We start from the raw sequence: 27,903 nt of genomic DNA on the forward strand, positions 1-27,903 counted from the left end.
TAACCCAGATTTAAATAGGATAGCTACACCACCACCCTTTTTGGTTGCATGGTCAAGTCGCAAAATATTATAACCGGGTGGGATGACTTCATTGTCTTTAGTTACAGGTTTTAACCAAGTTTCTGTTAAACAAAGAATGTCAAAGGAGTTGACTTCAAAGAGAGCATGGAGTTGTGTAACTTTGTTATTAATGCTACGTATGTTGAGGTGAGCTAATAAGAGTGAGTTAGGTGGTTTGGTAAAGGAATGGATAGTAGAGGGGTTGGGGCTGAGGAGTTGAGTGGTAGTAGTAGTTATTGGGCCTGGGTTTGGGTGAATGTCTCCTTCTTTTAAAGAGAAGAGTAATGTTTGAAGTCAAGGATTGGGGAATTTACTATATAGAGGTAGAGATTTTCTGGGATTGGGAGAGTCATATCTAATGTGGGCTATCCTATGGCATTTTGCTAGTAGATAGCTGGATGTAGATGTTATGGTAACATGGTTAGTGAAAATAGGTAGATGAGGAGAGGTAGATAGCTTATTGAGGTAGAGAAGGTGTGGATATAATGGGTGTTCATAGGAGGTTAGCAGGTAAGCTAAAGTTAGAGGTGGTAGAAGTGTAAGTATGAGTAACCTCTGTAAAAGGGCTGGGGTGGGTAGCGTATACATCTGGAAGGGTAAGTTGTTAGGTTGCTGTTATAGGCTCGGAGGTATACTAGGTGTGGAAAGGAATAGGTGGAGGGTGTGGTGGGACAGATAGGGAGTGGTAAGTGAAAGAAGGGAATTGGAGTTAAGTGGCCAATGGTGAAGGGTTTGTGAATGGTGGGAAGGGGTGTGGTTAGATGGCATAAGAGTAGGACCTGTGGGGGTGGTAGGGATTTGGGGGTAGGGTAGGGGAGCAGAGTGAGCCCGCAGGGCGAACGGAGCGGGTAGAGACAAGTGAAGGAGAAGCTAGAGAAGAAACTATCAGCAATGCTAGTAACTGAATGAAAGTTAGGCAAGTCAGGAGTGGGAAAGATCAGAGATACAGAAGTCTATGAGAAAAAAACAGGTGAGTGTAGACAGTTGAAGTAAAGGGTAAGTGAGAAAATAAGAGCAGGTCTAGGACTTAAGAGATGTAGTGTAATTACAGAAGAAATACAGAGTGATAAGCAGGAGATAAAGGATGGGATAAGGGTGCCACCTAGTGGGCAGATCTAGCATTGCAGGTAAGTATGTAAGTGAGCTAGCTGGTTTAGAACTAGGGAAGGAGTGATAGCTAGTAAAGGGGGTTATTATAAAGTAGAAGAGGTTTGTTGGACACAGGGTAGATGGGGGGGGGTAAAGTCTGCTGGCTGTTCAGGCTCGTAGCATACTTTAGAACATCTGAAGCAATAGTAGACTGTAGTCAGCTTTACAAGCAGGACTTAGACAACCACATACTTTCTTGCTTCCTTGAGAGAAGGTGCAGGGAAAATAAGGCTGTTAGATGAGACTGCAGGTATTTCGATAGGGTCCTTGTCACCAGGTAGGTAGGTTCTTAGAGACTATATCAGGAACAGCACAATGGGGAGCAGGGTACTTTAGGGAGAAAGAGAGACAAATGTGGAGAAGAGAAAAAAGAGTTTGCACATAGCAGGTAGCTATGACAATTAAACAAACAAACTTTACATGAAGACACAATTAATAAAGTAGCTTATATTCATGCCCTTATTTTTGAAAGAAGCTATTGGAATCACTTTTAAGCTAGTAGTACTGTGACATTATAAAGTAGTCTAAACTATCATTTAGAGGCACTCTGAATCAGGTTTACTGAAATTGGGTGCAAGCAAAAACAAAAACATAAGCTTCTAATATCCAAATATAAACTATACCAGCAAAAATAAAAAATAACTGGAAAGCTACCTTAGAGAGAAATTACTGTACTACACTATGCAGGGACAGTGAGTTTACAGTGTGGAATACAACACTGAAAAAAAGAAAAATAATGCTATCACTTACTAGAGATGCTACACCTGGAGGGCTTTCAGCTGCAATTAGAGCAAATATGGCATCCAGGGTTTTTAAAACCTTTGGCGTGTTGTACCTGAGCAATCACTTGGAGGGTGAGGGAAGGGAGGGAAACCTTCAATTGGAATTTACATTAGCAGGGGAGAATCCAAGGGATTCTGCTAAACCTAGCTAATTATCAAGGACAACCAAGGAAATAAGGTAAACATACAGGCACCATTGTTCAAGGACTGGAAGGTTTCTCCAAGAAAAACTATGTGTAGGAATACACCACAGGTGGAAGTTGCATGCTGCTTACTAGTCTGCAATGGCAGATTTTATTCTCTTTTATATTTGTATACCCCTTTGCTCATTGTTTGCTGCACACAATGTAGCTAAAGATAAAAGCAGCTGGAGACTTCTTTGCACCTCGGTTTGGTGTTTAGTGAAGAACAAGTATTGAGGAGGAGGGACTAAAGGCTATGACTATTGAGAGGGGATAAATACCTTCACATATAACAAATTATCAACAGTAAAACAGAATGAAAGGGGTGGGCGTGGGCTAAGAGGAAGAAGGTTTGCAGCTATTGCCCATGGGGTATGCACTCTAGCTGATTGTAACAGATTTTTAACAAGGCATAACAGTAGTTACAAAAGCTGGCAAGTGGCAACTACAAGGTTCCGAGTTAAACCTGGGGCTGCAGTCTATTTTTGGATGATTGCTGGTTAGAGTTTTCTTTGCTTTTAGCTGGAGTGAGAGGATTCCTTGCTCACACAAGTGGGGGGGGGGGCAAAGTGATCAGGTCCTCAGTGGATACTACACAAGCGGCAACAACAAGGTTTCTGGAGTTAAACCAGGGGCTGCAGTCTATTTTTGGATGATTGCTGGTTAGAGTTTTCTTTGCTTTAAGCTGGAGTGAGAGGATTCCTTGCTCACCCAAGTGGGGGGACCCAAAACGATCATGTCCTCAGCGACTACTACACAAGCGGCAACAACAAGGTTCCTGGAGTTAAACCAGGGGCTGCAGTCTATTTTTGAATGACTGCTGGTTAGAGTTTTCTTTGCTTTTAGCTGGAGTGAGAGGATTCTTTGCTCACACAAGTAGGGGGGACCCAAAGCGATCAGGTCCTCAGTGGATTCAAGATGCTACACCTGGAGGGCTTTCAGCTGCAATATATAGTCTTTGCAAGGCTATTACTAGCTGGCAGCAGCCCAAGATCTCTCCTCTACTGGCTCCTTCCTACTGTTTATGCATAGGCATGTGCTTCACTGCAACAAGCCAGTTCATACTGCACTGTGGCCAAGAACTCATTCCACAATAACCAGATAAACAGCCACAGGAGAAGAGACTGCACCACCGTCATATGCTAGAAATAGTGCACATAATTGTCTTTTAATTAAGCACATAACTCCTCTCAAGAACATTTTACATCACAGAAATAATACTATTTAGTCAGCAGAATACTGCAGTGCCTTGAAAAATGAGGAGTGTCAGTTATGTGTACACAGCTTTTATGAACTTTAATTAGAATGAAATACAGCTCCATAAAATACTTCTCAAAAGTGTACACAAACGTGTTACAGCCTCACTGTCTAAGAAAACAGCATGTGGACACCAGCGTGTTGCCGTGTGTGATTTTGTAATAGGATATAGGTCACATGTCTGAAGCCCTACTTAAATTCAGATGAAACAGGAAGAGTGTGTATATATATATATATATATATATATATATATATATATATATATAAAATATAATATACATATATCTATATATCTATCTATCTATATATATATATATATATATATATATATATATATATATATATATATATGTGTGTGTGTGTGCGTGTGTGTGTGGTGTGTCTATACTTGACAGTGCCATAGAGCTGTCTCTACATGTAGGACATGGTTTAACCTGCCTATAATCAGTGTTCTCACATTATATTAATAAAGTATCTCTTTTAGAAAATTATCAGTGCCTTATTGTTTGCAGATTTGTGCAGTCTAAGGACAACATTGCGCAGGTGTCCCATGAAAGATGAATGCAGGTTAACTGTATATCCTAGTTTAATGGAAATATCTTTTGAAGGATGCATCTGTGTAGGTCTGAAAAACACAAACACCATCCACTTCAATCTTTTTCCCTGAGGGCTCTTTTCAGCTTGTGGAATGTGACAAAACTGTTTCCAGATGTTGCATTTAAGATGTGTCTCAGCATGTGTCCTGGGCTGTCTGGAAATGTCAGGATTGGACATATTCCAAATGTCAGTTTTGTAAAGGTAGAGTTGTAAGAGCAAAGAAAAAAAAGACAGGAACAGAAAATTACAATAAATACTAGGCAGGTGGTATATTTTATGAAGCAACTTCAACTACTTTCACACTAGTTTTTCAAACTGTTTTGCTCATGTTAGTAAAAAAAATTACTTGGATACTGGAGCTACCCTCTTCAATAGTTTTAAATATATATAAGAGAAAGAACTCTTATTTCTTTCAAAAGAATAGGTGAGAACCAAAATTACAAGTGTCTTTATAGCATTCACGTGAGATCCCAAGTACATCCCTTTTAAAGTTAATATCCAAATAAAGAGAAGGAAAATACATCACACATTTTATCACTCTTAAGTACCCCGTTTCTTAATCGTTACAGGACACACATAAACATGCCTCCAGTAGCTGCACATATCAGCTTGTTCCTACTAAGAAGCTAAATAGCCAATACAAGGACATCTGGAACAAGGCTTAAGCTAAGGACTGCATTATGAGTCATGACATTTCATGTATCTGCACAAGTGAGGATAGAATAACTTTTACTGGTCACTAGGACTTAAAAAGGACATTTCTACTGAAGTTTTAACACAATTATCTTGGGATATTAAGTAGGTGACCTCCACTTGTCCAATAAGTGCCTAATGATTAGCACAGTGTATTAATTTTATTGCAGAAGTTCATTATTTCATCGACTCAATCTAATAAACAGCATGCTGTCAGAAGCCATTTCCATTAAAAATTATTCTACTTGTGAATAAGTATCTCCCTTTATAAACATGCATTCCTTCAAATAGGAACTTAAACATACCCAGAGGATATTTTTGAGAAATGAGTAGGTCAAAACAGCAATGGCTGCACACAGTTCACCTATGAATAACTTACTCTCAAACATATAAAACAATAGTACCATCCAATCATGAGTGGCTGTCTACATAAACTCCCTTAAAAAGCAACTGTTGAACAGTGCTGCAGTCCATCATTTCTTCTGTAGGATAGAAAGCCCCTGCACCTCATAAGTAAGAGGGTCATCCCTCATGTTGGGGCCTTGGTCATCACCCTGCAATTACTAGTATATGCTAACTCAATGACTGCAAACTACAGAGAAAAGGGAGTGTGAGTGTGTGTGTGGGGGGGGGCAGTATTTTGGTGCATGCATTGGAATCTCTCTGCCCCTTTGTCCCTCTCGGATAATAAATACTTGTTGGCTACTACCTGCTTTGGAGTACAGCTCCTTATAGACTCTCCAAACTCAGTGGGATGTCTGGTCCTTCCTGGGACTAACAAATAAAAAGAAAAGGAAATGCCTTTTTATTTGAAGTAATCCACTGTTGAATTCCTGCAGGTGTTTTGCAGGTGGACAGCTAACAAGAGTAGAATGTACACCTCAGAATATAGAGTAATAAAAATACAAATCAATCCTGCTGCATTAATATATTACAACAAATTGTATCTAATGAATTTTAACAGATGAAAGTAATCATTACCTTGAATAAACCAAACAATTTAAAGCTCAAAGAAGGAATGTGTTGTGTTTTTAATACCTGAATTTGAGAACATGTACATTCTGCTCCGATTCTCTCTCCACCAGTAAAACTAGCAAAATCAGGGAGATAATGAATGACTGCTTATGCATTCACCGCATGTAGAAAACTGGCTGTATACTAATAAAAGTAAACCTGCTCATAGTAATACATTTGACTTTTGAACAGTGTACAATGTGGATTGTACAGCCTGACATTAAAAGTTCTATGCATAGAAGCATGCTCTAATATCAAACAATTAGCAGCAAGTAAGTTCTAGGTGCAAGTCCAGTCAAAGACCATTCATCAACTGCTAGGCTAGATCCATGCCAAAGTATAGCACTCTTGGCCACTGTCCACACCCTCACCCCTAATTCTTGACCTACATAGTACACGTGAACAAATAAGTCATATGCAGTAATAATGCTATAGCGTTCAAGGGCAGTTACCAGTTCACAAGTCGGCATGCCATGTGACTTCTTCCTCAAGAGGATCAGTATAGCTTCTTGATGAAAACACCTCATATCTAACTTCTCTATACCACCCCTTCATTTGCTCATTTTGACTATGTGCATGCCTTACTGCATACACATCTTACATGCTGCCCGAGACTGGCAACATACAGACAGAATTTCCCTTACGGTGACCCCACATGCTGCATTTGATTTCAGCTGCATTAATTTCTGGAGCTTCTGCAGCAGATTTCTTCTTCATTCTAAGGTTCTTTCTGTTTAACAATCCTTTTGTTACCACAGCCACGTGCAATAAAAAGATACTTTTTTTTCAATACAAAATTATGTTTACATATGCTTCACACTTTTATATTATTAATATTAAAATGAGTAATGTTATACTATTTTCACATGGTGAATAATTTTCTCAAGTAAATATTGCTTTTGCATAAAATGCATTTGTTTTTCCAAACTTTGCAATCGGTACTACTGAACCAGAAATTATTCTACCGTGTCTCTTCATTTTTGGTCGGAAACTGATTCATTTCAAACACCAATGTCCCTTAGGCTAAGCTTCATTGAAACTGTTCTAAAATTTGAAACTTCATTCAGACATTTGAACTCTTATCTCACTGCAAGTTGTGCAGAATAACCTGAAAACTGCAATGAGCAATATGATGCAGGCAGAAAAGTAACTACTACTACTGTATTTTGGCTTTTCCCTGTTAGGGGTCGCCACAGCGGAACTCCGGTCCGCTAATGATTTGCAGTAGATTTTTACGTGCTGGCTTGCCGGGCCTAATGCACAACCTTCAACGAAGGAAGGCCCATTCACGCATGTCGACACACAGAAGACACTCTAACTGAGAATCGAACGTGCAATGAACCACCGCAGCTAAGGTATATAAAACGTTCAACCTTTAAGACAAAGAAAGAGAGATGTTATCAGTTTAGAATGCTGCTTTAAGCATTTTGAGATCCAAAAAAATTTCAGCATGTAAGGAATTTGTTATTCACAACAAGTGAATGCATCCAAGCTTAAAAAATGCTATTGTGATTGAACAGGAGCACAGTAAAGGATCCCCAGTCTGATGACATGCATGATTCGGTAATAAAAGATAGAGCTGTATGTAGAATCAGCAATCAGTTGAAGACAGATTAATAGAAACAGACCAGACATTTCAAAAAACACCATATGTATTGTGTAAGTGAGTTTTTGAGAATTAAGTACAAAAAGCATGATTAAAGAACTGGACATGTACAAAATAAATTCTGCCGGAGAAAATAAAGGGCAAAATGGATTGAAGAACAGACTATAAAGACCAGTGATATGCTGACATCCAATGTGATGCCTTACAATAAATAAGCAGTCAAACAATGCACACATACAGGCTTCAAAAGGTACACTGTAGATCAACGAATCACATTCATAGGTAACAGAGGTCATAATCACTCTGAAAATGTACTGAAAAGTCAAAAGTACTCCATATAGCAAGGTTTTTATTTAGCAGAGATAAAATAGTAAAATACTTGTACTCAATGAGATGCATAATATGAATGCAGTTCAGTCTACAGACAGTACAAAGTCATAACGTTTTGAGAATAATGATGTTTGCTCATGAAAGCTTAGAACTTGAGTGAGAATATTTCATTTAAGTTTTATAATGGTGTAGAATGCAATAGACTAAGATAAATAACATTTTAGTCAGTAATGCATAACAGGCATAACCTCTTAATCTCTCAATGTAAAAAATATGGACAAAGCCTCACAGAACAGGGGAGATCAAAGGCCCAAAAATTAGGGACACATTTTAAATATTGAGAGTAGGGACCAGGTTGAGGAGACCCTGGAGAGGTGGAGATATGCTTTAGAGAGGAGAGGAATGAAGATCAGCAGGGCTAAAACAGAATATATGTGTGCAAATGAGAGGGAGGGTTGAGGAATGGTGAGGTTGCAGGGAGCAGAGTTGGTAAAGGTGGATGAGTTTAAGTACTTGGGATCAACAGTTCAGAGTAATGGTGAGTGTGGAAGAGAGGTGAAGAAGAGAGTACAGGCAGGGTGGAGAACAGTGTCAGGAGTGATTTGTGACAGATGGGTACCAATAAGAGTGAAAGGGAAGATCTACAAGAGGGTAGTGAGATCAGCTATGTTATATGGGTTGGAGACTGTAGCATTGTCGAAAAGGCAGGAGTCAGAGCTGGATGTGGCAGAGTTAAAGATGTTAAGATTTGCACTGGGTGTGACTAGGATGGACAGGATTAGGAATCAGTATATTAGAGGGTCAGCTCAGGTTGGACAGTTTGGAGACAAAGCAAGAGAGGCGAGATTGCGTTGGTTTGGACATGTGCTGAGGAGGGATGCTGGGTATATTGGGTAAAGGATGCTAAGGATGGAGCTGCCAGGTAAGAGGAAAAGAGGAAGGCCTAAGATGAGGTTTATGGATGTGGTGAGGGATGACATGCAGGCGGTTGGTGTGAAAGAACATGATACAGAGGACAGGAAGAAATGGAAACAGATGATCCGCTGTGGTGACCCCTAATGGGAACAGCCGAAAGAAGATGATGATGATGATGCTCTTGTAAACTTAGAAAGTTGCTAGAATGACAGGATTTGTCGTAGCATGCATTTTTCTGAAGGATATGAAGTCTGAAACAAAAATGTATATCATTATTTAGTGACTCCAGTTCTAAGATCATCCAAAAGTGATTTGCCAGAAAATCACAAATTTCGAGTAATAGTCTGAAAAAATGAGGCAAAAATCTGAACATTCTCTGAAAATCTAGACAGCTGAGAGGTATGATAACAGGTCTGCCTATGGGACCAACCTCAGCACTGAAGCCTCAATTAGTAGAAAACCTCAGTGGCTGGATTGTCTAATAATTAGAAAGGCTTACCAAAAGGATGAAAATGGTAAGGACCCCCCCTTTACGAATTCCAGCCATAGTCTGCAAACTGTTTCTAGCTGTGCACCTTCTCAGTAAGCCATTTTTAAACATATCTGGAATTTAGTGGACACCTGATTTATAAGCTGCTTCTCGAAAACAATATTCCATAATTTAATGAGCTATCCTGTTTGACTGGCTTCTATTGTACTGACTTTGGCTGAATAAAGCTATGATGAAATTGTTCTAAATTTTGTAGATGTAGATGGACACATTTTTGTCAAAAGTTAGAAAAGCATGTTTGCAAACGACTGTCTTTTGCTATCTTCCTTAAATTTACTTGGTAAAAGGATACTAGACAGATAACATGCTGATTATTTGATTTACAAATTAAGTCATAAATAGTTTTGTTGTCATTTTTCTAATGTAATATTTTGAATTGCTATATCAGACTTGTAATCCCAGTTATATAATTTATTTCCATAGTTGACTGTATTAATAGCATTTCTGTAATTGCAGTGCATACTTGCATAATTATCTGTCATGTTCAGACTTCAAGTCCTTAGGAAGTAACCACCAAAACAAATTTGAACTTTGAGGTGACACAGTGATACAACACTTAGCAAAGCTGCCTCATAGCTCTAAGTGTCCCGATTCTCAGATGAAATGCCTTCTGGGAGAATTACTGCATATCCTCCCCTCTGTCTGCTTAAGATTTTGTTGAGTGCATCGCCTTCCTCCTACATCGCAAAAATGTGCCATAGGTGAGATGGTGCTTTTTCAGATGGCCATAGGTATGTCCAAGTCATGCGTGAATGAATTCTGTGGTAGATCAGAGTCCTATACAGATTTTGCTTCTCTGTCTTTCTCCCACTGAATGCCAGAATACGTTTGTGGCCCTGAAACAAAACTGGTATCTAAGAACAAACAGACCCTATTTGGCTGCTTCAAGTTTTTGTGTGTCAGTTAAGTTTCCTGTCACTTCTTTCCATTAATTTCACTGTTAAATTAGACCTAGTTTTTTCTCACCTGGCTCCTGGTCAAAATGTTTACCAAATTTGTTTTTAATCCATCTTTGAACTGGCTTTATGAAATGCACGATACATTAGCTGATATTTTATTGAATGAGCACCATCTGAAACAAGCATGGGCAATGGCAGTTTTGTAAAATAATTCCAAAGCACAGCTACTACTAGAAGTAATCCTATTTTGGAGAGGAAATCCTCCCTACATCACTATGTGTGGATGTAAGCAATAACCTCACCAGGTGTCCATTACAGCTCCATGGTTGTACATCATCAGTGAATTTAGTGTGTTTAACTTCTTCTCATCCCTCAAGAATGCATAACTCAGCTGTCATCAACATTGCAACATGGAATCTGTAGTACTGCAAGGGTGTCAGAGTCCTGTACAAGTCCATTTTCAGGGGAGCTTACCTCTGTAATTACAGTCGTTTAAATGGATTTATTCAGGAAAAGCATTTAGTGCCCTTATTTTGATAAATGGAACTTTGCTAATGTGGTACAAGCCAGGTGTCATACTTTTCTGTATCGGAGTCTTATGTCTACCCTCACTGTGAACATGGAAATGTGTGGGCTGCAGATCTCCACACAATAAAATACGGGTTTTATCATCTGTGCAGCAAAAGGTCAGAAAACCTCTTTACTTCCTGTTGTTTCTTATCCTCATCACACCAGTCCGGCATCTTTCTTAGAACAGAGACCTTGGAGAAGTTGGTTGAAATCTAGCAACAGAGAAGGGAAAGCTGAGTTGCAGGAGCATATGTCATGCTTTCTGTTTAATTTTAGAAAGTCCTCATGCTGATTCAGTATCTATCACATAAGAGGTGATGCAAAACATTTTGATCACATAACGTTAAACTTAAAATGAGCCTGTGTTGCATCCTTTATGGCATCACGTCCATCCCTGTATTCTCTATGTAACAAAAAAAATGTTATGTACTAATGTTCTGTCTAACGTGCTACGCTCAGTCAGTAGTGTCATTTTGTTTTAGAAAATCTAGTCAAACAGTGCCTTCTGCACCTTTCCAAATACCACACATTAAATCTCTCTTCCATGAATTATCCTCTAGTGAAACCAATTGTTGTTTGAAGTATTTTATTTTGAGCTTCACAAGCTCTCTGCTTATACCATAATATATCAATACAGTTTCTTAAAAATTTCAGTAGTAATGGTCTTAGAGGATTGAAACAGACCCCAGTACTGCCTTAAGCCATGCATAATCACCTTGCGTGTAATCCACATATCTTTTGTCCAAAGCCTCATTATTAATTTATCTTTTTTATCACCAGTGTATACCTTGTAGTCGACTATGGCTTCTATCTTCTCTTCCACAATCACATATTCTTACCTTTTCCAAATTTTCTTCCATCACATTCATTACAGTAGAATATAAACTATGAGTGCCATCAAATTAACACTGATTAACTATATATATATATATATATATATATATATATATATATATATATATATATATATATATATATGAATGTCTGTGTGTGTGTGTGTGTGTGTGTATGCATATATATGAGTGTGTGTATATATATATATATATATATATATATATATATATACACAAATACACACACATGCACATACTAACATAGATTTGTATACACACAAAGCTTTCCTAAAATTCCTTTTATTGTAGACATTTTCACATATAATTTTAATAAGCTCTGACGTCTCGGCCAAAGCCTTCAAGGAGTCTGGCTGAGACATCAGAGTGTTTTAAACGTGTGCGGCCAGCTGGCTGCTTGTTTTTCTGCTTTTTGTCCTTCATTTATTTACAAGTCCAACATTTGAATCTCATTGTGACAAAACATGTTTCTTTGTATTTCTAATTCTCACCTAAACCAAACACAATGTTTTTGGTGCATTTAACAAAACTCAATTCCTATAAATAGTGGTGATAACTTTTTGTCACAATGATAGGTGCATGTGACTGCTTTCATACCTGTGCATATGTGCGCGTGTGTACACAGTCAAAATGTCCAACTTCACATTATTCAGATTTCAGACGAGTTTACAAAAAGTCACTGCACTGTTGTGCAATTGTAGGAAGATTGACTCTGTTTTTGTCCACTGTTGGTCTTGTGCGAGAACACAATACAGAACAGATTGGAAATATGCCCTTTCCCTGGTGTTAAGTGACAAATATCAGTAGTGGTTTGGTGGGTGAGTGCAGCATCTGGGACAACTACAAGTATGGCCATGTTGGTGGGTTTTCTTTTTTTTTTACAAGCGTGACTTAATTTGTTGAAACAGTATCTGTTGCTGGTAGTCGGTGTCCTACATAGTCATCTTTATTCGGAATCATTGTTAAGTTCATTAATTATTTCTGCTTCAGGTATTCAATGGTCACTACTTGTGCAGCTGGCCATTCATGACACTCATACATGGGTCCCATTCACTTTATCTTTTATCTCTTTATAAAGAAAAATACATGTACATTTTCCAAATGTCTGTTTTGCCAACAGTGGCAAGTGGGTTTGTATTACGGGTAGGATTGTGTGTACATGTGTTTATGGGTTAGGTTTAGAGTAAGAGCTAGGTAGGGGGATACATTTAGTGTGTGTGTGTTGGGGGAAAGAGTATGGCTATAGACTTAGTGTTGTGAGAATAGTTGTAAGTAGTGGGTGTCCCAGCTCTCTTGTTCAGTGGTAGTTTTTTCTTTTCCCTCAGGAAAGGCACAGGGTTGGAGTTGCTAACCTTAACTCTAACCGTACATTTTGCCTCAGAAAAACCCTTTCGATAATACTTCCACTGCTCAGACAATTTAGACTGGAAAGCTACAGAAAGGTTTTGATTAAGAGATTGTAAAAGGAGATTTTTTTTTGCAGTGTTTTGTAAGTTCTATATATTATATGAATTGAATTAACTTGGTCCAATTGCATTTCTATCAATGTGGAGTATGTTGGCATAAACTGGCATTATGCACACTGACATGCTTCTATGCATGTACCAAGCAGTAATCTCAGTGCAAGCAAAACTTTAAAGGAAAAAAACATACTCCCTACTAATTATATGTACTAACTCCTAGATTGCATAAGCCCCAGGGAAAGGAAATATTCCCCTACCTGGGGACTGTCAGTCTTAAACACCTGTTGACCATGTTTTAACCAAATTGCATTGACTAAATATACGTAAACCAAAGTAATGTTCAACAAAGGTAGCAGTACCTGTATATAGATAGATATATATATATATATATATATATATATATATATATATATATATATATATATATATATATATATATATATATATATATATATATATATGTATATATATATATGGGTCCCCTTCAAAACATCTAAAACCCATAACATCTAATTTCATAACATTGAGACCAGAACATTTAAAACCAAAACATCTAAAACCCATAACATTGAATTTCATAACATCTAATAGTACAAATCACATGAAAACGACATCCCCTCCATGTATAATGTAATATAATGACAAAAAAACTACCAAACGCACTTTTTACTACATTTCTGCAAGGGTGCTAGATACAGTGGGGTTAGGAAATAAAATTTTTCCCATTGTAGTGCGATCTTGGAGCTGGTATATTTAATTTATGGGGGGGGGTGTAGTAAAAAGTGTATTTGGTAGTTTGATGCTGTTATATGTGGAGGGGATGTTATTTTCTTGTGATTTGTAGTGTCAGATGTTAATGTTATAAAATTACATGTTATGGGTTTTAGATGTTTCAAAATGGGGTCTATATCACATTGACGAAACGGCAGAAGTTCGAACACCATAGGCCACCATGGGAAACCATTGAAGGCTTAGAACAGCGATTTTTTTTTCCCAAGGGAAAAAATTGCTGTTCCAAGAAACACACACACAACACAAGCACACCAAAAAAACAGCAATCCACATCCGATAAATCACATGGTTACCTGAACCTGACCCATAACTTTCCACCACAGTGCTGAAAATTGCGAAGCCATAGAAACGGCCCACCAAATTCTTTCCCTGGGAAAGAATTTGGTATTCCGCGGCTTCGCAATAATCAGTTTCGAACTTCACAGTTCAAACATATGGTGTTCGAACTGCTGCTGTTTCGATGAACTGATAGGAACCCATCAAAGTAGACCCATATATATATATATATATATATATATATATATATATATATGTGTGTGTATATATATATATATATATATATATATATATATATATATATATATATATATATATATATATATATATATATATGTGTGTGTGTGTGTATATATGGGTTCCATACACTAGATCGAATTTTCACTAATTTGAAATAGTGCATGGAATGCTCACTGCTGCAAAAGTGCACTTAATCGAAAGTGCACTTACAAGAAGTTCAGTACAACGAATGGGTGTTGTGCTGAACTTCCATGCAGTACTCACGGACCTTAGGGTTAGGGCACAGGTCACAGTAAGGGATATCCCCTTACCATGACCCGTGCCCTAACCCTAAGGTCTGTGACGACTGCAGTGTAGTGAAGGACATAGCAATGTCCTCCACTATGGTGTGATAGTCACAAATCTTAAGGTTAGGGCATGGGTTCTGGTAAGGGGATAACTTTACTAACTATCCCCTTACCCTAACCCGTGCCCTAACCCTAAGATCTGTGACTATTGCACAATAGTGGAGGACATAGCTTGTTTTTTCTGTTCTCCACTGTGCTGCGGTGTTTTCGGTGAAGTACACTTATGCAAAAGTTCACTTTCGTTAAAGTGAACTTTCGCAGAAGTGAGGCTTCCTATTACAAGTTCGAAGTAGTGAATTTTCGTTCTTGTAATAGGAATCCATGTGTGTGTGTGTGTGTGTGTGTGTGTGTGTGTGTATATATATATACATATATATATATATATATATATATATATATATATATATATATATATATATATATATATATATATATATATATATATATATATATATATATATATATATATATATATATACACACATGCACATACACACATGTAAGGTTAGAGTAGGGTTTTACTGCAGTAAGGCAATCGTGTATGGATTACTCAGAAAATCAGAGTACTTCATTCTGGATGAGCTAGGCAGATGCACCTCTTGTGTCTTGCTCACAGATAATTTTTTTTTTCATTTTTCAGGTACTAGGACATTTACATAACATGCAGCATACGCTGTTACAGCATTAGCTTCTTATGCTACAATTCATTTCTAAAAATCCATTTAGCATGTTTTTCTGCATGTTCGAGATAAACTGTTATTCTGATAGGTTATTCATCTGTATAATGTAAACTGTAGGCCTGCAGCAGAATATAGTAAATGAAATGAATAATTGCTATCATTATAAACTAACAAGCCACCCAAAGTTGTTTATTTTTGTTTTATTAAATGTTAGCAAAAATCCAAATTGAAAGCAGGCAAAGTAAATATAGTCTAATGCTAAAAGTGAGAGTGCCAAGGACAATTTGGCTGAGTTATAACTAGTTACAGGCCAACTTGAAATACACTGCCAAGGTAATGAATAACAAAATATGAATGTAATAAGTAGAGAATTAAAAAGCCTGAATGTTGATTACAAAAGCAGATGTCATTGCTTCAGTGATACCATCGTGAGGTCAGTTTTAACTCAGAAGTGAACCATACAAAGATGTTAAAGAATGTTTCTGCATATTATCTATATCTGTATGCATCTATATCTACATAGTAACAATAACAAATTGAAGATGATCATATCCTAACTAATATTATTAAATGTAAAAAAATACTATTTAGATGTTGAATAGTTTTATTAAACTACAGAATGTATTGTTAAATGTTAGTGTGCTTTTACTGACAGGGCATGATATATTATAAAACAGGAGTGTCCAACCCGCGGCCCGCGGGCCGCATGCGGCCCTCAGAGCTCTTCCATGCGGCCCGCAACCCTTAAATTTAATTTTAATTTAACTTTTTTTCCATGTGTTTACACGGTCGCGTACTTTTGCTGTTCTGCGCATGCGCCAACTTCCGTTTTTTCACGTTTTTTCATACCAGCGTCATTCCGCTGGTATGCGCATGCGTGAAAACACCGTTCGGTCATTTTTTATAGTTCTGGTAAAGCTGAAGGAAGGAGCGAGATCGTGGAGAGAGGATTTATTTTATTTCACTGACTACAGTTACACTACATTGCATAGCAAAAGGTAAGGTAAGTAATTTTAATAAGATCTTTTTAACTTGTTTGGAATACGTAAAGGGTGATCTCAAACATTAACTTCAGAGTTAGGTTTCTCACAAACAATTGTAAATCTGTAAGTGCCTCAGACAAATTATCAGAGGAGCGGTTGAATTCTACTGTTAGTATTAAGCCTATACTTATGCAGAGACATCAAAAATTGTGTTAACATATTCAGTATGTATCATTTTTATATATTATGGCTTAATTATTGGCTGTGTTTTAAATGTTTTGTTTTTAAATGTTTTATCGTTAATTAATTAATTAAGTAATTAATAGTATGATTTCTCTGGGAACATATTTAAATAACTGAATAAGAGATTTTTGTGTTAATGCTTTGAGAAAGGACTTTTCACTTGAAAGCTTTACTCGTGAAGTGGTTTGAAGCTTTTATTTGTATTTTTGCTTTGTGATTGTGGTCTTGATCTTCGGTTTGTCTGTTCAGTTTGGTTTGTTATTTCTTTGTGTGTATAACATTGACTGTCATTGCTATGTGGACCTTCCAACAGCTGTCTTTGGGCACCTGGGTGTAACACAGATATGAGCCTCACAGACACTGCACCAGTTCCTCAGTATCAGCTTGTGGAGGGGCACGTGTGGTTCCCGTAGAATAGATCACAGCGATACAGTGAGGTTTACAGGTTCCATTCTGATTGCATGAAAACGACATTCCCTCCATGTATAATGTAATATAATGACAAAAAAACTACCAAACGCACTTTTTACTATGTTTCTGCAAGGGGGCTTGATACAGTGGGGTTAGGAAATTAAATTTTTCCCGTTGTAGTGCGATCTTGGAGCTGGTATATTTAATTTATGGGGGGGGCGGTGTAGTAAAAAGTGTATTTGGTAGTTTGATGCTGTTATATGTGGAGGGGATGTTATTTTCTTGTGATTTGTAGTGTCAGATGTTATAAAATTACATGTTATGGGTTTTAGATGTTTCAAAATGGGGTCTATATCACATTGACGAAACGGCAGAAGTTCGAACACCATAGGCCAGGGGTTTCCCAAGGGAAAAAAATTGCTGTTCCAAGAAACACACACACAACACAAGCACACCAAAAAAACAGCAATCCACATCCGATAAATCACATGGTTACCTGAACCTGACCCATAACTTTCCACCACAGTGCTGAAAATTGCGACATAGAAGCTCCCCAAATTCTTTCCTGGGAAAGAATTTGGTATTCAACAACCGCAATAATCAGTTTCGAACTTCACAGTTCAAACATATGGTGTTCGAACTGCTGCTGTTTCGATGAACTGATAGGAACCCATCAAAGTAGACCCATATATATATATATATATATATATATATATATATATATGTGTGTGTATATATATATATATATATATATATATATATATATATATATATATATATATATATACGTATATATGTGTGTGTGTGTATATATGGGTTCCATACACTAGATCGAATTTTCACTAATTCGAAATAGTGCATGGAATGCTCACTGCAGCGAAAGTGCACTTAATCGAAAGTGCACTTATGAGAAGTTCAGTACAACGAACGGGTGTTGTACTGAACTTCCGTGCAGCACTCACGGACCTTAGGGTTAGGGCACAGGTCACAGTAAGGGATATCCCCTTACCATGACCCGTGCCCTAACCCTAAGGTCTGTGACGACTGCAGTGTAGTGAAGGACATAGCAATGTCCTCCACTATGGTGTGATAGTCACAAATCTTAAGGTTAGGGCATGGGTTCGGGTAAGGGGATAGCTTTACTAACTATCCCCTTACCTGTGCCCTAACCCTAAGATCTGTGACTATTGCACCATAGTGTAGGACATAGCTTGTTTTTTCTGTTCTCCACTGTGCTGCGATGTTTTCGGTGAAGTACACTTATGCAAAAGTTCACGTTCGTTAAAGTGAACTTTTGCAGAAGTGAGGCTTCCTATTACAAGTTCGAAGTAATGAACTTTCGTTCTTGTAATAGGAATCCGTGTGTGTGTGTGTGTGTGTGTGTGTGTGTGTGTGTGTATATATATATATATATATATATATGTATAGATGTGTGTGTGCGTATACATATAAATATATATATATATATATATATATATATATATATATATATATATATATATATATATATATATACACATGCACATACACACATGTAAGGTTAGAGTAGGGTTTTACTGCAGTAAGGCAATCGTGTATGGATTACTCAGAAAATCAGAGTACTTCATTCTGGAGGAGCTAGGCAGATGCACCTCTTGTGTCTTGCTCACAGATAATATTTTTTTTTTTCATTTTTCAGGTACTAGGACATTTACATAACATGCAGCATACGCTGTTACAGCAATAGCTTCTTATGCTACAATTCATTTCTAAAAATCCATTTAGCATGTTTTTCCGCATGTTCGAGATAAACTGTTATTCTGATAGGTTATTCATCTGTATAATGTAAACTGTAGGCCTACAGCAGAATATAGTAAATGAAATGAATAATTGCTATCATTATAAACTAACAAGCCACCCAAAGTTGTTTATTTTTGTTTTATTAAATGTTAGCAAAAATCCAAATTGAAAGCAGGCAAAGTAAATATAGTCTAACGCTAAAAGTGAGAGTGCCAAGGACAATTTGGCTGAGTTATAACTAGTTACAGGCCAACTTGAAATACACTGCCAAGGTAATGAATAACAAAATATGAATGTAATAAGTAGAGAATTAAAAAGCCTGAATGTTGATTACAAAAGCAGATGTCATTGCTTCAGTGATACCATCGTGAGGTCAGTTTTAACTCCGAAGTGAACCATACAAAGATGTTAAAGAATGTTTCTGCATATTATCTATATCTGTATGCATCTATATCTACATAGTAACAATAACAAATTGAAGATGATCATATCCTAACTAATATTGTTAAATGTAAAAAAATACTATTTAAATGTTGAATAGTTTTATTAAACTACAGAATGTATTGTTAAATGTTAGTGTGCTTTTACTGACAGGGCATGATATATTATAAGGTGGTATTCATAATTGTTATACAGATTGTTAAGCCAATCGATGCAGTTCATAGAGGCCATTTACAATAATGCACAATGGCCTTGAATATACTTAAGCAAATGAAGTAATAACATGCAAAAGTTTTATCTTATTTCTTGTTAATAAGCCATCTTCCCGCTGTTTGCGATTCATACTTATATTTTGATGATTTTATGTGCCATCCACAGATATATTATAAATGGCAGAACTGTGCCTTTTTTATTTCCTTAGAATTGACCAAAATGCTTTATTTCATAATCTGAGCTCCTTGTACTGGCCAAGAAAAAAATATTTTCAGCCAGCAGGACTCATAAGCCAAGAAGGCAGAGAATAATTCATCGTTATTGTGATAATCAGAAAATTACTGGCAGGTTCAGAGTGGACATGGATATTCTAAGGGTCTTACTGAGCATTTATTGCCCCCACAGTTCTACAGGCAGGATGCACGGCCTTCCCATCCCTATGGATGCTAAGGTATGTATAGCCCTCAATATAGCTCTAATGACAGACTGGGGACATGTTGGGCATTTCTCAGGCTTTTGCCTTAAGGATACTTCAGCAACTCCTGGACATAGTCTTGGCAAGTGTGAATCATCACCTCTATTTCCCAGTGTCAACTCAAGACCAAGTGTGGACAGTGCATGCCTTTTATGGGTTGGCACATTTCCCTCAGGTGCTTGGTGTAACAGATTGCATCCATATTGCTATTAGAGCAACATCAGGTTCATGGAAGGATCATTAATGCAGTAGAAAGGGTACCATTCCGTCAACTGCCAGTTAATGTGTGATGCATGGGGGTGCATCACCAATTTGTCTGTTCAGCATCCTGGAAGTGAACATGATTCCCATGTGTAGCACACTAGCTTAGTCTTCTGCCTCTTCAATAGTCAGAAAGTATTACTTTTATCATTTAATTAGTTATTCATAGTAAATGTATTGCTTAATACTAAAACAGTCTTCCTTTGTTTTGCCTCCCCCTTTTTTCTTTTTGCTCTCTTTTTTCAGGCAATGCAGGATATCCTCTGGAGTAACAGTTCATGACACCTATGAGAAAACATATGGGAGCTCTGGAAGTTAATACACTCCTGTCCCAAACTCATACTCTCAAATCAACAGTGTGCTTGGCATGTCAAACGCCTGTTTTAGATGCCAGTACTAGTCTGGGGGGGCCCTTCAGTATGAAGTAGATACGGCATGCAGGATGTTTACTGCAGGTTCCATTCTGCACAACATGATACTGCTCGAGTCTGATCATGAATTGATTCATGCTGCTATTGCATTTCTCAGTGCAGATCCTGCTATGATTAATGGTGGCCAGATGGCAGCAGTAGTAAGATATTCCATGCAGCAGCCTTCTGAATGGTATATGGCTGCACAAGTAAAGAGGAAGAATCTAGTCCAAAATCATGGACTAGAACATTCTGATGAGTAAACAATTAATTAATGCAGATAGTGTCGTGTGTGGGCTATGCTGTGCAATGTGGAGTCTAAGGTCACTGTTCACAAGATATTCACCTTTACCTTTAAATATGTTTGTTTGTTCCAGAGCAGGTGCTAGTATTACTAGTTATAAAAATTATGTTTGACTGCTCACTGAAACCCATTCAACAATGTCCTAAGGCATCATGTAAGGAATACCTAGTTTTTTATTTTGTAAAAAAAAAAAAAAAAAATTTCAAGGCCTTAACTTAAGTATGCACATGCAAAATCTGCTGGAATGTGGAATGGTTTAGAAGTGACAAGTGTTTTTTTGTTTTTTTTTATTAAAAAGTGTTATTCGGTAGCTAACTGCCTGGATTTTACAAACCTATATGCATTACAATCTCTAAACATGCATTTAACATGCGTTCATACCTTGCACTAAAATACACACCAGCTTGTGTCCTCAAACTGCCATCATTTGTACAGCACTAAGGGTGAAATGGCAACAGTATGACTGTTGTTGGGAGGATACTCAAGTCATTTTATTATCTATTTATTTCTGTTAGGCATGGATCCTTTTAATAGTATTCATCACTTCATTTTCTGTGTCATTGTCAGCTTTATCATTGCTTAGTTGAAATGGTTGGAAATGGATGGGCATTTAATGCTGTTAAACCTTGTGACACACACACACACACACACACACACACACACACACACACACACACACACACACACACACACACACACACACACACACACACACACAAAATAATCTGGAAATAAAAGTCTTTTACTGCAAGCGTTACCATTTTTGAAATTAAATACATGTACTCACAAAGCCTCTTACTACTGGGTTACATTGCGCACCGTTGTATTCTGCAGTTATTCATGTATGTATTCATTGTTTTACTTTTTAATGGTTGAATAAATTGCCATTGAAGTTGAACATTGGCAGCAATGTATTGAAATGCATTGTAGTCACATGCTACATTTCATATTTTAATTACCTGAAATGTGTAGCCCAAGTCACATTAGGTCAAGGTCAAAAGTCTCCTAAAGATAGGGGAGGTTAAGTTGCATGTGATAAGCAGAAAAAAATCATGGTCTTCCTCTATGCAAGAGTCATACCTGGACCCATCTGAAAGAGCATTACCTGGCATGGAATGGAAAAAGGTTGTCATATGGCCAAAGATGCATGAGCATCTGTCATCTCTGACACAGATCACCCATTCTGGGCCTCTGTGTTAGCATGCAGGCATAGCCATTAAATAGACCAGGTTAGAGTGAGAAGGCCAGAGTTCTACACTAAATATTTTAACATTTTATTTTTTTAATTGTTAAAAATGCTGGGTAAATATTGTATAAATTCAGCTAACTGCAAGAAGACATATATGTTTAAATACAAATATGTACATATGTATAATCCAAAAGAAATAAGTAAGCATAAACATATCTGTAAAGAGAAATGCATCTTTATACAAATACAGCATGTTTATGTGTAGACATGCTTTTGTGTATAAATACAAATGTATATGCACAAACAAACACTTCCCTACAACAGCCCCCCCAACTCCTAACACCTCTTTTCTTCTTCACCTCAGTACCTACCTCCAACATAAAAAGTCTATTGTCAAAACTTAAACCCACCAAACTCGCAGCTGACAACCTCCCATCTGAATACATGAAAATTGCAGCTGATACACTAGCTTACACAATTTCAATTCTAATCAAACATTCCATAACAGAAGGCTATGTTTCCTCGATATGGAAAATATCCCACATCATTCCCCTCCACAAAGTCACCCACTCCACCAACCTCTCAAATTTCCACCCCATTGCTATCCTCTCCCCTCTCTCCAAGATACTTGAAAAATGTATCAACACCCAGGTCTCCAACTACCTCCTAGCTAATGATCTCCTCTCCAAAACCCAACATGGTTTCAGGCCATATCACAGCACTACCTCTGCTCTGCTCTCCTTTACCTCCACTATATTTCATCACAAAAACAATGGCCTCTTCTCTACTGCCGTATTTCTAGATCTCTCAAAGGCCTTTGGCATGGTATCTCTTCAGCTACTACTCTCTACTCTCCCCAACCTCTCCTTCTCACAATCAGCCTACATCTGGTTCCACAGCTATCTACATGGATGCCAGCAATCAGTAATTTGGGATGATAACCTATCACCTCGCCTCCCAGTTACTCTCGGAGTTCCCCAAGGGTCTATCCTTGGCCCTCTGCTATTCTCACTTTTCACTAACAACCTACATACTGCCACCACACAAGCATCTCTTAAACAGTACACAGATGACTCTACTCTCATCTGCTCTGCCCCCACTCTACCAGAACTACAACAAATCACACAGGAATCATTCTCTTCTGTAGAAAGCTGGCTATCCAATGCTCAGCCCTACTCAACCCAAGTAAGACAAAACTTCTCCTGTTCCAACCTTCCAAAGCCCCCCAAAACACCCAACATTTCAACATTCTCGCCAAAGACAATACCATGATCTCTCCAGAACACACAAAAGTACTCGGTGTGGAAATAGACAACAAACTTAGATTTGACACCCACATATCTCTCACAATAAAAAAAGTTCACAAGAAACTTGGTGCATTATATCGAAGCCTTCAATTCCTAACCAAGGCGGCTAGAATCTCCATAGCCAATTCCCAGCTAATCTCCACCCTGCTCTATGCATCCCCCATACTTACCAACCTTAAAGAGGCAGACCTATACAAGCTGGATGCTTGTTACAACAAAATTGCTAAATTTGCCACTGAAACCTCCTACTGCAGCCATCATTGTATCTCCCTTAAAGAACTAAACTGGCTAGAACTCCCACAACTCCTTCACTTTAATCAAGTCACCCTTGCTCATAAACTTATTAACCACCCCCACAACATCCCTTCCCTTCAAACCCTTCTCCCCTAAGATCAAGCAAAAAAAAAAATCAACTCACTGTTATCAAACCCAAAAACTCAGCAGGAGAAGCCATATTTTCATGTACCATATCTAAACTGTGGAACAATCTTCTACCCTCTATAACTACTCTACCTTCCAGCAGCCTTTTCAAGACTGCGTTCACATTCTACTTTAATTTGCACTGGCTTTGTCCTTGTTCTAATCCAGACTAACACCCCCACCCTTACCCCCCCACCTAGACTCTTAACCCAACTATACTACCACCACTACTAACCACAGTCAGAATTAGCTAGTTGTCTTTACATACTTTAAAATCTTCTGACAGCTTTGTTACTAATATTATAAACGACAAGAAACTATCTTAACTTGCAACATTTACTGTATATACTGTTGATAATCAATATCTTGTCATTGTATTAAAGCCAACAACCTGTAATGTTGTTTACTACTGATGCAACTTTGTATCTCTATTTATCATGTACATGATGTGGAGCTTTTCTCCCTGGGCATCCGCTGACAAAGGACCTGCATCCAGGCAGAATTTCCCGGTAAACAAATGTAAATAAATAAATAAATATGCATGATTAAAAAATATAAGTAAACATATATAAAGTGTAAATGTGCAGATATATATATACATACACGCACACACACATGCAATCTGTGTTTATACGCAGATAAGAACATAGTTACATTGCCACATAATTTTATATACTCTAGATATTAGCTTATTTGTACTAAAGGAAGACTTTTATTTTAAATTTTTGTTTTTGTAGGCACAAACTATTCATTAATATGATAATTGTATAAGACAGTAATTTCTTCTAAAATAGTAGTGCACATACAAGATGGGTGACCTCAGCCATTACACCCTAGGATGAGAGGGGGGTGGGGGTTAAAGTAGCAACTGAATGTCCAGCACAGCAGTTAGTATGAAATGCACTGGTCAATGTCTTACTTTCTGAATATAAAAGTGTGTTGTTTACAGCGACTTTACATATAACATGACTTAAAAATGCAGGTAAGGTATGCAACACATATTGTAAAGCAATAATTTCAATGGCAATGTTTACGAAGGTTGTAAAAAATACCCACCCCCCAAAGATACAAGCTGTACACAAACATCAAAGGTAACAATTTGTAGGAAGTCAGGATTTCCTTCTAGTTCAACTTAGCAACAAGAAATTTATAGCATTACAGATGGATTCAATACAAATACTTTATGAAAATCTCTGCTTTTCTGCTTAATAAATTGAACCATATAAGGGATATAGATTCAGTAGGCATGCAGACTCAGTACAAGAATAAATTATGTCATTTGCTGATTAATAAATGTAGACATGCAAGAAAGACTTGAAAACAAATCTATTTTAGGCAAGCGACCATCCTCTTCTACATGCAACTGAAGAGGAGATTTCCTACAGTTAGTCACTCATTGCAAATAATCTCAATAAAGGTGAGAACCTTGGGACTAGAAATACCAATCATAGCTTCCCATTTCCATTTAACATCAGTCTAGTCCTTGATGCTTTCGATGAGAAGCAGCTAAATGCTTGCAAGCAGGGTATGAAGAAACCCAGTTTGAAAATCACAGCACAATGAAAAGTGCTATGAAATGTGTGTGTGGAAAAACAAACTAGTAGTGCAACTTTTGCAATAAGACAACTTATAAATGCAAATAAGACACATTTTGGCAAGTAATTTGTTCCTCTGCTAGGGAAAGCAGAGCTGTATAAAATCTTAACAGTAGATTCCTTCTCTTCACTATTGCAATTGCAGTATTCTTTACCTAAGGGATCTCCTGTTAAGGACAGACAAATGTCTGGCCAGTTTATCAAAGCCTAAATTTAGTACTTATAGGCATAGTACATCACCCATATGGTCCCCTCACATGGCATAGGGCATAAAGGTGCCATATGGACCCACACACAGAACTGAAAAAGTGCCAAGATGAACAGAATGTCCTTTGGGACAAGGAGAACATGTGCACCTAGATGGATAAATAAGAAAAAGATGACAAAGGACCCCTCAGTCAGGCAGGTAAGAGACTACAGGGCAAGACTTAAAATGGAGGGGGTAGGAGGGAGGGAGTGAATACTGCAATAGTAAAGAGAAGGGCATCTACTGTTATGCTAAGATTTTACACAACTGCACTTTGTTCTTCCATATTACTGTTGCAGTACTGCTTACATAAGGGACAGTACAAAAGCTCAAGAGGAAGCCGGGGAGGATGAAGGCACAGAGAAGGCATCTACAAACCCATGCAGGATAGTCCTAGCAAAGCCTGTCCTGGCATGGGAAAACATCCAATTTGTAATGCATAATGGAAGTATGAACAGAGGGCCAAGTAGCTGCTTCAGGGATGGAAATGGTATCCAAACCTTTGAAAAAAGCATCAGAGGAGGCAACTGCTCTAGTAGAATGTGCCTTAACAGATGAGGGATACATTTTCCATGAAAAAAAATAAACTGAAATGGCCTTAGAAATCCAGTAGAAGATGGTTTGTTTAGAAACAGCCAATCCGAAAGTCCTGGGATGAAAAGAAACAAAAAGCTGCTCACACTTGTGAATAACTTTAGTTTTATCCAAATAATATCCAAACTGTCTTTGTAAGTGCAAGGTGTGAAGAACCTTCTCATTGGCACACTGTGGAGAAGGAAAAAAGGAAGGAAGAAAAATAGACTGATTAAAGGACAACTCATTACCACCTCAGGCATAAAGGATTAGTATGAAGGACACCCTGCATTTGTGGAAAACTAAGAAAGGGGGAACAGCCATGAGAGCCAGAAGTTCAGACACCCCCTTGGCTGATGTGAGAGCCAAAAGAAGAACAGTCTTACAAGCACAATGCTTTAAGGAAGATTAAACAGGCTCAAAAGGGTAAAGAGTCAATTTTTCAACTACAAGACTGAGGACCCAGGAAGGCAGAATATGCTTCTCAAGAGGCCTGTTAAGAAGAACACCCTTTAAGAAATTGCTTGACCTCAAATCTAGAGCCAGAGAAGGAGTCAAAGGCAGACAAGCAGAAATTGCTGACAAGTGAGCTTTAATTGAAGAATATGCCAACCCAGTATGGAGCAGATCACACAAAGGAAAAAATCAGTGGAACCTCCACAGATATGGAGATCCTCACCACAAGAGAGACACTACACAGAAAATTGCTTCCATTTGAACATATATGATTTCCTGGTAGTGGGTTTCCTGGCCTCCCTGCAGAACCAAAAGCACATACTCAGAAAAGAGAAGCCTAAAAGGGATCAGAACCCTATCACCCACAGTATCATTTGAAGAGTGGATTAGTGAGGAAGGAGGAGAGACCCCTTGCCTTGTGTGAAAAGATCTGCCCAGTCAAGTAACTTGTGATAATTGCCCCTGGCCAGCTGAGAAATAAGGGGGAACCAATGCTGTCTGGACCAAAAGAGAATCACCAGCAAGATTATGAGGGAGTTCTGCCTGATCTTGTGCAGAACTCACAGTAACAGAGAAAGAGGGCAAAAGAGTACAGAAACATCCTCATCCAAGGAAAAGATGGGACATTCACTTTCCTAGCCATAGGACATTTGACTGTGGAACAGAATAGAGGAAGATGTATGTTCAGAGGAGAGGCAAAAAGATCTACCTGTAGAATACCCCACTGATGTACAATGTTCAGGAAGACATCTCTGTGAAACATCCATTTGTGAACTTGTGTGCTGGACCTGCTGAAGAAGTTTGCAACTAGATTGTGTTTTGAGGGAATGTAAACTACCTTAACAGTCATTTGATACTAAATAGCTAGACCCCAGATCTGAAGAGCTATTCTGCAAAGAAGACAGGACATTATGCCCCCCTGCTTGTTGACAAACCACATAACTGTGGTACTGTCTGTAAAAACTTTGAGAGGCCCAGGATGAAAGAGGGTATGAAAGGCTTGCAGAGCCAGAAGCAGAGCCCTCATCTTCTATATGTTGATGTGGGTCTGACTTCTGACAAGGAGACCAGAGACCCGGAACCTTTAGGGGCTCACAAGATGCACTCCACCCCCTGTCTAACCTGTCTACAGAGAGCTCCTGAGTGGGAACTGGAGTTTGAAAAGGCAACCCCAGGCTGAGAGAACATTGATAAATCCACCAGTGAAGCTCGAACCTGAGACAGTAAAGAAAATGTACCGGGAGCTCCAAGGGTTGGCAATGTTAAAGCCACCCTTATTTGAGGTACCACTGAAGTTTCTTCATCTGCAGCCTGGCAAGAGGGAGCATGGGAATGGTAGTCAC

The sequence above is a fragment of the Protopterus annectens genome, chromosome 7.part0, assembly GCF_019279795.1.
Source record: "Protopterus annectens isolate FY-2018-M chromosome 7.part0, PAN1.0, whole genome shotgun sequence".
In the NCBI taxonomy this organism is placed as follows: domain Eukaryota; kingdom Metazoa; phylum Chordata; order Ceratodontiformes; family Protopteridae; genus Protopterus; species Protopterus annectens.